This window comes from Saccopteryx leptura, chromosome 6 (genome assembly GCF_036850995.1).
Source record: "Saccopteryx leptura isolate mSacLep1 chromosome 6, mSacLep1_pri_phased_curated, whole genome shotgun sequence".
NCBI classification, from domain to species: domain Eukaryota; kingdom Metazoa; phylum Chordata; class Mammalia; order Chiroptera; family Emballonuridae; genus Saccopteryx; species Saccopteryx leptura.
In genome coordinates this window covers 171,126,049-171,135,930 of record NC_089508.1, presented here as the reverse complement: position 1 = coordinate 171,135,930, position 9,882 = coordinate 171,126,049, and the positions used below count along the sequence as shown (strand labels likewise).

At 54.9% G+C, this 9,882-nt stretch overlaps 1 long non-coding RNA gene across 3 annotated transcripts; it reads left to right on the top strand.

The window, feature by feature from the left end:
- The first annotated feature begins 4,786 nt into the window (after window positions 1–4,786).
- Window positions 4,787–8,079, top strand: LOC136375948 (uncharacterized). Of its 3 annotated transcripts, XR_010746126.1 has the most exons (3): window positions 4,787–5,115; window positions 6,036–6,143; window positions 7,045–8,079. It is a non-coding gene; the product is annotated as an uncharacterized lncRNA (long non-coding RNA). The 3 variants fall into 3 exon arrangements; XR_010746124.1 differs by lacking the exon at window positions 6,036–6,143; XR_010746125.1 differs by lacking the exon at window positions 4,787–5,115 and having other exon boundaries at window positions 5,709–6,143.
- The last annotated feature ends 1,803 nt before the right edge of the window (window positions 8,080–9,882 follow it).

The window sequence follows — 9,882 nt, the reverse complement described above, 5'->3', positions numbered from 1 at the left end:
CTGGACAGATTCCCTCTCACGGCCCTCAGAAGGAACAGCCCCACCAACACCTTGATCTCTGACTTCTATCCTCCAGAACTAGGACCTAGTCTGTGGTCCTTTGTTATAATAGCCCTGGCAAGCTACTGCAAGTGGGGACTATTTTTATCCACATGTTACAGAGGGAGAAACTGAGGCTCGACTGTGACACTGCCAGGGCCTTGGAGAAAGTGGGGATGATGGAGAAATGGAGGCGGGGCTGGAGAGTTCCCGAGGGGCTGTGTGTTCCTGCCCCTCCCTGCTAGGGGCGTCCCTCCTATGGGCTCCCCTCCTACAGCCGCAGGGAGAGCAGGCTCAGAGCGCAGCCTGGCAGCTTCTCTCCTCTGCTCCCTCTGGTCCTTAAAGCCCTCAAGAAGGAAGAGCTGAGTCAGTGGCTGGGGAAGGAGCTGCAGACAGACATAGCCCAACGGCTGTTGTAGTGGATGAATCTAAGATACATTATCTTGTCTAATATTCAAGAGTGCGTGCTGAGCTCCTTTGAACCATGACCATTTCCTTACACCTGGCCCCCTCAGGTGGGTTAATGATACATCCAGGAGTGACAACCCCTCAATCCCTGCAGCTGACACACCAGCCCTCTGGGAGTCCCCTGGGCAGGGTGTGGGAAGGCAAAAGCTATGCCTGCTTGTTTACCAATTTGGTCCTCATAACCCACTGAACCTGTTTCTGGCCAAAGGGATTTTTTCTGTCCTGAGGGCTGAGTGTTGAGGGCTGGGACCCACTTGGGTCCTGGCCTTCAACTATGGAAGTCACCATGGGCTCCCAAGGGCATGTCGGCAAGATTGCAGAGTAGGGTTGATTAAAGAGACAGCCAACTTCAATTAGAATTGAGGCCGTGCCTGGCCTGTGGTGGCGCAGTGGGAAAAGTATTGACCTGGAATGCTGAGGTTGCCAGTTTGAAACCCTGGGCTTGCCACATATAGGAAGCAGCTTCTATGAGTTGATGCTTCCAGCTTCTCATCTCTTTCTCTCTTTTAGAGAGGAGAGAGAGAATGAGAGAGAGAAGGGGGGGAGGAGCAGGAAGCATCAACTCCCATATGTGCCTTGACCAGGCAAGCCCTGGGTTTCGAATCGGCGACCTCAGTTTTGGAGGTTGACACTTTATCCCCAGTGCCACCACAGGCTAGGCCAATAAAATCTTTTCAAAAACAACCCCAAAAAACAGAACTGGTGCTGTTTCCTGGGCCACTGTGCATAAAGAATGGCACCCTCCCCATGACACCTGCCTTCAGTGGGGGGCTAGTAATAGATCTCAGTTGGGGACGGGGATTGGGCCTCAAGACAACATGTATGAATTTGTCGTGGGCTGCAGTCTGGTTTTGGACTTTTGTTACTTCAATAAATATTGGTAGTAAGTAGATAAAAGCCTGGGCTCTCAGCCAGACCCCCTGGATTTGAATCCTGGCTCTGCCACTTTATAGTCATGTGAGTTCTCTGTGCCTCAGTTTCCTTAGCTATAAAATGGGGATATTGATGGCACTTCATAGAATTGTTGTGAAGGATAAACATAAGCACTTAGAATGGGGCTGGGCTCATAGTAAGTGCTATTAAATGCCAGGCTCTTGCCAGGTGCTGAAGGTACAAAGTGGATTTGGCCACTACCCTCAGGAAGCTTAGAGTTGTTCAAAGAAATAGGAGACCCCTGTGCCCTCCTGCCCACCTGAGCAGTGGTCTTCCTGACTCACAGCCCGCAGTGCCTCCCTCCTCCACCCCTGTCACATTTTGCTTAGCAAAATGGAGTCACTTTTGCTAAGTGTCACCAAGACTTAACACTTAGTCTAATTGTAGTTTCAGCCTCTTCCAGGAGTGGAATTTTAAACCAATTAGTCTGGAATGCGCTGGTCAGCACCAGTGAGGTTATCTGTCTCTAAGACCCCTTTGCCTGTCCCTAAGGGAAGGTGACCTTGCCTGAAATAACCCACTCTATTCTCTGTCTAGTCCTACCTTCTTTCATCTTGTAAAAACCTTCCATTAAGTACAACTCCTGGAGTTCTCTTCTACTTACTAAGTAGTATGCTACCCAGTTCATGAATTATTTAATAAAGCTAATTAGATTTCAACCAGATGTACCTGATTGAATTTTGTCCCTCAACAGAGTCTAGAGTTGAGTAGCGGCTGAGGGCCCCTGTCCACCTTTGTCTTCAGCACTGTGGGAAACCGGCCTTTTATGGGCCTGGTCTCAGCCACCATCGTGAGACTGACATCTACCTGCACACATCCAGTCTGGCTTGAACCCTGCAGTGTGGCAGTTGCAGCAGAATCTGTGCCCAGAGAGAGGGAGGCACTGCGGGCTGTGAGTCAGGAAGACCACTCACTGCTCAGGTGGGCAGGAGGGCGCAGGGGTGGAGGAGGGAGGCACTGCGGGCTGTGAGTCAGGAAGACCACTCACTGCTCAGGTGGGCAGGAGGGCGCAGGGGTGGAGGAGGCAGGCACTGTGGGCTGTGAGTCAGGAAGACCACTCACTGCTCAGGTGGGCAGGAGGGCGCAGGGGTGGAGGAGGGAGGCACTGTGGGCTGTGAGTCAGGAAGACCACTGCTCAGGTGGGCAGGAGGGCGCAGGGGTGGAGGAGGGAGGCACTGCGGGCTATGAGTCAGGAAGACCAGTCACTGCTCAGGTGGGCAGGAGGGTGCAGGGGTGGAGGAGGGAGGCACTGCGGGCTGTGAGTCAGGAAGACCAGTCACTGCTCAGGTGGGCAGGAGGGCGCAGGGGTGGAGGAGGGAGGCACTGCGGGCTGTGAGTCAGGAAGACCACTCACTGCTCAGGTGGGCAGGAGGGCGCAGGGGTGGAGGAGGGAGGCACTGCGGGCTGTGAGTCAGGAAGACCACTCACTGCTCAGGTGGGCAGGAGGGCGCAGGGGTGGAGGAGGGAGGCACTGCGGGCTGTGAGTCAGGAAGACCACTCACTGCTCAGGTGGGCAGGAGGGCGCAGGGATGGAGGAGGGAGGCACTGCGGGCTGTGAGTCAGGAAGACCACTCACTGCTCAGGTGGGCAGGAGGGCGCAGGGGTGGAGGAGGCAGGCACTGCGGGCTTGTGAGTCAGGAAGACCACTCACTGCTCAGGTGGGCAGGAGGGCGCAGGGGTGGAGGAGGGAGGCACTGCGGGCTGTGAGTCAGGAAGACCACTGCTCAGGTGGGCAGGAGGGCGCAGGGGTGGAGGAGGCAGGCACTGCGGGCTGTGAGTCAGGAAGACCACTGCTCAGGTGGGCAGGAGGGCACGGGGTGGAGGAGGGAGGCAGGCCGGAAACTAGCACTCCAGGTGCAGTCATGGGGGCGCCCTCTATTGAGTAGCCACTGTGTGGCCAACACTTGCTTGTAGACATCCCGGGATGTCTTTATTTCCTATCTGGGTGCTTAAAACAACAATATTTTATCTTATACAACCGTTGAAGCCAGAAGTCCAAAATCAAGGTGTCACTGGGCCACACTCTTTCCAAAAACTATAAAGGAGTGTCCTCCTTGGCTCTTACAGCCTCTATTAGCTCTGGAATTCCTTGGCTTGTGGCTGCACGACTCCCACTTCTGCCTCCGTCCTCACGTGGCATCTCTCTGTGGGTATCCGTGTTTTGTCTCTTGTCCAAATGTCCCATAGAGACACCAGTCATGGCACCAACCCTAATCCAATATGACCTCATCTTAACTTAATGACGTGTGCCAAGACCTTATTTTCAAATAGGGTCACACTCACAGGTTCTTGGTGAACATGAGTTTTGGGGAGACACTAGTCAGCCTGTTACCAGGCCCAGAGCGGGTCTGTCTCAGGCCGGCTTGTAGTATATGGGTTCTTGATTTTGTGCAGGAAAGAGTTCACAGCATGGGTCCAGGTGATCTTGAGAGTAGTTTACTAAAGCTGGGGACAGTGAAACAAGGAAGGGCTTAGGGTCGAAGCAGCAGCAGGAGAGCCTGGGTGCGCTGCTTTGGTTTTCTAGAAACACAGGAAAGACGTGAGTCACTGAGGGGCTGCTGTCAGCTCACTGAGAAGTCAGAGAAGAGGGGGCCTTGGGGACAGGTTCAGAGGGTTAGCCCAGGACACGCTGCTGCTGCCCACGGCTCCCCCCGGTTGCGAGTCTCGTGGGGACCCTCAGAGTTTAGGAGATGCGTGCCCGTGGTGGAAGGAGAGGGGCAGAGAAAGGCCCTGCCAGGCCGAGGAGGAGAACGCAGGCTGGGTCCCCTTGTCCTGCGGGTTTCAAAGGCTGAGTTTAGGGGAGGTCTCAGGGAAGGATCTCAATAGAATAGTCATCAGTTTTTCCAGGTGTGTTCTCTCACAGCTGTGGTCATCACTGATGGGTCAGTGCCAGAGCAGGGGGTCATTAGTCATCGCAGCCGATCCTGGTGTAACCTGCCTGATTTTGCTGCATTTCTGGGCCTGGGGCTGAAATACAACTGAGACCTGGATGTGATCTCTAGGGAGGAAAGGTCAGGGGATCTAAACCACGGGGCCAGCGATAAGCCAGAGGAGAAAAGGCCACCCTGGTGGCAAGGTCCAGCACCAGTTTCGCCCGTTGCTAGGCACCTGGGGCTTTCCGCCAGGTGACCTTCTGTAAATTGCTCGGCCAGTTTGTTCAGCTGTCTCAGTTTCCCCATTCTGCTTGCCAAGGAATCTCCCTACTATCCTGCCTCAATTTTCTTACTATCCTGCCTCAAACCCAGTACAATCCCTTCACCACCAGCTGTCAGAATGAATTTAGTGCCTTATTCCCCATTTGCAGATGGCGCTGGAGGAGGGACCAGGGCCACACTCAGGAGGAAGAGGGAAGCAGCATAGGAAATCCTTTTCAGGGCAATGGCCAGGGCTGCTTATCAGCCTGGGCTCTGGACTTCAGCTTTCTAGCCCGTCTCCCCTCTCTCTCCCTGACCCCTCGCAGCCCTTCCTGGCAGCAGGCAGGAAGCAGCTTAGCCTAATGCCCTGCTGACCTGGTGGGAATAAGTCAGCAGCAGCAGCAGCAACAGCAGCAAGAACGCAAGAGGAAAGCCAGGGGCTGGAGCAAGCTGGAAAGAATGTTGACCTGGGGCCAGCAGAGGGAGAGGGCTGGAGAGGCCCACTTGCCCGGGAAGGACCCTTATCTCCTCCAAGAGTCAGGTTTGTGTGTGTGTGTGTGTGTGTGTGCGTGTAGGTGGGGTGACCTGCCTGATTTTGCTTGGGGTGGGGGGAGCCCTGTTGCCTGCTCTCAGGCCCTCCCCAAGCTCGGACAGCTGCTGATTCAGATTCTAGGACAGGCAGGGCCCTTAGAGACATCTCAACCCAGGGGAATGATAAAATGTAAAAAGTGGGTCTAGGCCCTGGCCGGTTGGCTCAGTGGTAGAGCGTCGGCCTGGCATGCAAGGGGTCCCGGGTTCGATTCCCGGCCAGGGCACACAGAAGAAGCGCCCATCTGCTTCTCCACCCCTCCCTCTCTCCTTCTTCTCTGTCTCTCTCTTCTCCTCCTGCAGCCGAGGCTCCATTGGAGCAAAGATGGCCCGGGCGCTGGGGATGGCTCCTTGGCCTCTGCCCCAGGCGCTAGAGTGGCTCTGGTCGCAACAGAGCGACGCCCCGGAGGGGCAGAGCATCGCCCCCTGGTGGGCGTGCCGGGTGGATCCCGGTCGGGCGCATGCGGGAGTCTGTCTGACTGTCTCTCCCCGTTTCCAGCTTCGGAAAAATACAAAAAAAAAAAAAAAAAAAAAAAAGAGTAAAAAGTGGGTCTAAACCAGACTTCCTTCCTCTGAATCCTCCTTAACACAGTGTCCCACACAGCTACTATCAATCAACTGCAGCTGACACGTGTGGAAATCTGTGCTACGGTTCTAAGTCCACACTCAGGAGTCCGAGCCTCCATGCCAGGTCCCCGAGGGGCTGAAGCACCCCCCTCGGGTCCCCTGACTGAAGAGAGAGGCAGGTCAGGGCCAAGTCTCCCGATCTAGATCCCAGGCGCTTCTTCATGACTCTCAGCCTTCACATAGGGTGACACCCAAGCCTTCCTTCCTTCCACTCCCTGTGAATCATTCCTGGCTGCTGCCAAGAAGCAGGTTTCACAGCCGCTGCGCTGGCAGCGCTGGCTGGCATCCGAGGACAGCTGCTGTGGTGGGGCCCACCCTGCCCCGGGCCACTGCCCTGTGTGCTGGAACGTACAGGTAAGAGTTTGCCCGATCAAGAAAGTTCAAGCAGGGTATTCTGGGCAGAAGAAGCATGTGCAGAGGGTCAGACAGAGCTGAAGGGAGAAAGGAGTGGGGTGGGGGCTGGAGGGTTTGGGACATGGTCAGGGGCACACGAAACCATTGTCCACGAGACCTGGCTTCTGGTCTTGGCTTAGCCACAGTCTTGCTGTGGCACGTGGGGCAAGTCCTTGCCCTCCTGGCCCTTGGTTAGTCCATCTGTACAATAGGAGGCCATTCCTGCCTGGTCTGGGTTCCCAGTGCCCTCTTTCTCTCTGGCCTGGCCAGTGGAGGGGACCAGGTACTGATCCTCAGAGAGGCCCAGCCTGGCTGGCATCTAGCCCAGCTGTCCCCAGGCCTCTGCACAGGTCTGGTGGGGAGAGAGACAGTATGTCCTTCTCAGGAAGCAGCCTGGCACAGGGAACCAGCCACCATGCACCACTCTGACCCTGAGTGAGTCATGTATTCTATCTGGGCCTTCCCCTCTGTCGCTCAACAGCTGGTGGGGCGTCTGGAGCTGGGGGGGCGGGTTGTGTGTGTGTGTGCCTGCACAGCCCAGGAATGTGTTTACTTCCCCCTGTGTAGGGAGGAAGCCGAGCAAGGCCCCTGCTGGATTCCTTCCCAGACAGGCCACCAGGCCTCTCCACCACGCCCCCCCCCCCAGGAGGGCCACATTGTCCTAGGCAGCCCCTCCCCCCAGCGACATTGCGAGGCTGTCCTGCCTCACTTTACCCTTCCACAGATACAAACCTCACCCAGTTAGGGCCACTCTGGGCCTGGAACTGGGACCTGCTCTCCTCCAGCTCTGTGTGTAACCCTTGTGGGATCCCGGGAAGTCCCTTGCCCTCTCCGACCTCAGTTTCCCCTTTCTGTCGTGCAGGAACGGGATGAGGTGAGCTCTGAGGGACCCAGTCCCAGGAGTCAGGCCTCTGTGAGATCTCCCAGGAAGACAAGATGATCTAACGGCTATGAACGCGAGTTCTCATTCATTCACCGAAGTGTCAGCCCCTGAATGTGCCAGGCTCTGATCTAGGTGCTGCCCATTCAGGACAGATGCCATCCCCACCCCCACCCCGCCGCAGTGAGGGATCGAGTGTTGAGCAAATGCCTCATTATCCACTGTGGGGGGTGTTACGAAGACTCACTACAAACAAACTATCAGAGAGAGATGAAATGAGGGGTCAGGGAAGGGGTCCCGCAGGAGCTGACATTTAAGCTGAGATGTGAAGAAAGAAACGGTGGCAGTGTCATCAAGAAAGGGGCAGGAAGAGCCTTCCAGGCTGCAGGGCCAGCCTGTCTGACGACTGAGGAAGGGGCATGGGGTCAAGGAACTGACTTTACTGTTAGAGCCCGTGGGACCTCCGAAAGAGCCCCTAGTCTCCCCAAGGCTCATTGTCATCGTTTGCAAATTAGCGATAATATCGAACTTGCAAGATACTTGTGAGGATTTTTTCCATTTGATTGATTTGAGAGAGAGAGAGAGAGAGAGAGGAAGGGAAAGAGAGAAAGAGAAACATTGGTTTGTTGTTCCACTTATTTATGCATATGTTGGTCGCTTCTTGTATGTGGCCTGACCAGAGATCAAATCCACAACCTTGGTGTATGGGGACAATGCTCTAACCGACTGAGCTCATGAGAATTTAATTACATAGGTCCCCCTGCTTATTCTGCGGCTTTATGAAGACTCGGAACTTAGAAACAGCAGCTCTGGCATGTATGATCTATGTCTATTGGTTTGATTATATTTTATAATCCACTCTGACCCTGGATGAGCTGTATCTTTGTTTTTCTTTATTCTTCAGCTCTTATTTTGAATTTGCACTATCATGTTGCATTTTATGTGTTCCTTTATATTTCTGTAAAGGGGATGTTGTTTTTATTACTGGTACTATTATGAAAGTGTGGAAGAATGCTTTCTAGGGTGTCAGCTGCTATGAAAATGTGAGGAAGTCTTATCACATGTCCCAAGTGTCTCAGGCTGTGCTGACATATAATACAATATATAGTATCAAAGAATCAAAAGCTCCTTATAAACCTCACTCATGTGTAGGGGAACTGTGGACCCTGGGCCGCCGGAACACCCCAGGCAGATATGGTGTGCTGGCCGGGAGTGAGTCCCCTCAGGATGAGTCCCGGGGAAAGAGGCCCCCAAGGGCCAGAGGGCAGTGGGATGGTCACAAGGCGGCATCGCTGGGCCTGGAGCTCTGAACTCACAGACCACTGGGTCCTTGTGAGCTTCGAAGGCCGTGACCTAGAGAAACATTATGCTTTTAATGCTTCTCCTGCCCTGTTTTTTCTTTTTTCATTATCCTGTTTTATTTGGAATTTAATCTTTTAAGCCATCATCTCCAATCCTTGTGGGAAGTGGGTGGGAGGCATTGGGCCCCAGATGTTTGAGAGCTGGGATTATCTGTGGAGCCCCAGCAAGCGGGACCAGAGCTGACCGCCCCCGCCTGGCTCCCCCTGCTCATCTGCAGGGGGTCCCACGTGTGTGAATGTGTGAGCGTGGGAGTGTTTGAGCATACAGTCGTGTGGGTGACAGAACAGATGGAGGAGTTGTGTGTGTGAGTACTTGTGAGAGCTGGGTGGAAAAGTGGGTGTGCATCAGCATGTGTTTGAAAGTACGAATGTGTGTGTGTTGTGTGTGTACACAAGTGTGAGTGTGAGAATGCTTGCGAGTGGTGTACAAATGGGTGTGCATTCAGGTGTATGGGTGTGTTCGTGTGAAAGTGTGTAAGAGTACAATCATGAAATGTGTGTGTGTTGGTGTATGTTCATCTGAGTGTGTGAGTAGGGTGTGATTTGTGTGAAAATCTGTGCTAGTGCGTCTGAGTGTGTACGTGAGTCTATCCTCCCCACAGCACCTAGCCAAAGACCCTGCAGGGTGCCCACTGCTCCTACAGAGGCCCACACCCTGAGACCCAGTGACCGCACCCCGACAGATGCTCCCAGGCTGGTCACAGCTGGTGGTTCTCTCCTCGCCCTTGGACTGCCCACTGTAGTTTTAAGACCACCCAGGAAGGGCTCCTCCGGGACTGGAGACTGTGGAGGCCTCGGCCGGGCCGCGGGGGTCCAGGTGAGGGAATGCTGATGTACCAGAAGCTCTTGTAAAACTTCTTCCTGACAGCAAGGAGGCTGGAACGATGCAGGCCTCTGCCCAGGCTCAGGACTGCCAAGGTCATGGCTCCCTCTCAGTTGCTTCTGCTCTCTGCCGCCCTCTTCAGGGCATCTTCCCGGGCAGACGCAGAGAGAAGCCGAGTCCCCCCTGTGCTCGCTACCCAGAGCAATGTCCCCTCCAGCTTTCGTGCCACACTGCGTCACCATGGACCCCCGGCTGATGCTCCCCGAGGCCTGGGATGGGGTTTACTGTGTCCTTGACGCTTACTGCTGGTCTGATACTCAGTAGAAAAGTAACGTGTGGATTGGTTTAATAGGCAAAGTGGAAACTGAGGCCCAGAGAAGGAGACTCGGTGAGCTCACACAGAGCCTTCCGAGGGCCCAGCGCTTGCTCTGCCATGGCTTCCCTGGGGAGTGAGTCCTGGCCTTTTCCTGCTCAGCAAGAGCCAGACTTTCTCATTTGGACCGTCCCAGGCAGTCCACCAACTGGGCAACCAGGTCAGGCCAGGGGGCGGGCAGCCGGGGGCCAGGACCCAGTCTGCCGTGGCCGGGCACCCAGGCTGGTCCTGCTGCATTGTGCTGAGCTGGCCCACACCCAGCG